Source organism: Bison bison, unplaced genomic scaffold (genome assembly GCF_000754665.1).
Source record: "Bison bison bison isolate TAMUID 2011002044 unplaced genomic scaffold, Bison_UMD1.0 scf7180017864213, whole genome shotgun sequence".
Lineage (NCBI taxonomy): Eukaryota > Metazoa > Chordata > Mammalia > Artiodactyla > Bovidae > Bison > Bison bison.
Window position 1 is genome coordinate 3,465,007 of NW_011494785.1, and position 1,378 is coordinate 3,466,384.

A 1,378-nucleotide genomic window follows, 5' to 3' on the forward strand; every position below is an offset into this window, starting at 1 on the left:
GAGGCGGGCCCCGGAACCCAGGAGGGAGACACGACTTAGCCCAGGGTCTAGCAGCTGTCCAGAAGGAACCTGGAGGGCTGGTCCGCCTGCCCTGTCCAGAGCTGCCAGCAGACTGCCTCTTCAGGCTGCTTATCTAGGCAATGCCTCTCTTTCAAGAAGCAGCCCCTCTCAATTTCCGCCTCTTCTCTGAACCTTCCACGCCCCACCCCCTCCCACCTCTGAATTCCAGTTGCTCTGAGGACCAGCCCACCCCCACTTAAGAGTTTCCCAAGCTGACTCCTCAGACTGCAAAGAGTCAGTGCTATTAATAATAATGCATACTCACGGCACACACTCGTGTGATTGGCACCATGCTAGGCACTCTACATATACGAGGTAGGTACTATTGTTATACCCATTGTACAGATGGGGAAACTGAGGCACAGTGAAATTAGGTAACCTCCCCAAGGCCACACTAGTCCAAAGCTGAGCACCAGGATTCCAATCCTAGCCGCTGACTCCAGAGCCCTGGCTCCTAACCACACAACACCTCCTCAACACCATCTTATTCACTTCATATCCCCACACATGTCCCTGAGAGATCAGCATACAAAACTCCTGCAGGTGACTCTTGCTCCCCTTGGGCTCCAGGCTCCTGGAAGTGTGGTTCCCTATTAGGGAAGATGACAGCAAATAGCCACTAGATGGCAGCAAAGAGCCGGTTCCCCGCATCCCAAGGGCCAGGAGAATGGTAGCAACTCTTTAGTGAACCTTGCATCAGGCTCTATATAGACCCGTCCTCCTCACTAAGGCCGTCCCCCTCTACAGGGAGGAAAGGACACACACGCTGAGACAGGGCGGGCAGTGGGAAGCCCTAGGACTGAGGCTAGTTGCCAGGAGGAACAGACCAGGGAAGTTCCCTCAGCTGAGGGGTCCCCTCCAGGCCCAGGGTGGGCTCCACTCCCCGACTCCTCCATCCCCAGGGGGCACAGAACCTTCAGTCCGGGGAGGCGGTGGTCAGCCCGGCTGCTCCAAGGTGGTCACCACCCAGCAGGCTTCTTGACTGGGAGGCGTTTGCTGTGAGATGGCAAGGCATACCAAGTGCATGGTCTCAGAGACCACCAGAACAGTGCGGACCTCGGACCGACGTCTTGGCCTTCACCACCGAAGAGGACCCCGAGGGACCCCAGGGCCCCCACCCACTCTCAGAAGCTGGCCCCAGCACTCCTACCCTCTCTGTCTTGGGCTACCCTGACCTGGAACCCACCCCCCGGGCAGCTGGTGTGGCCAGAGACTTCACGTCCACTGGAGCTAAAGAGCTCTGATTGCCCCTGTCTAACCTCCACACCTGAAACCCACCCCCGAGCTGGGCTGGCCTCCCCATCGGCTGGTCCGGGGG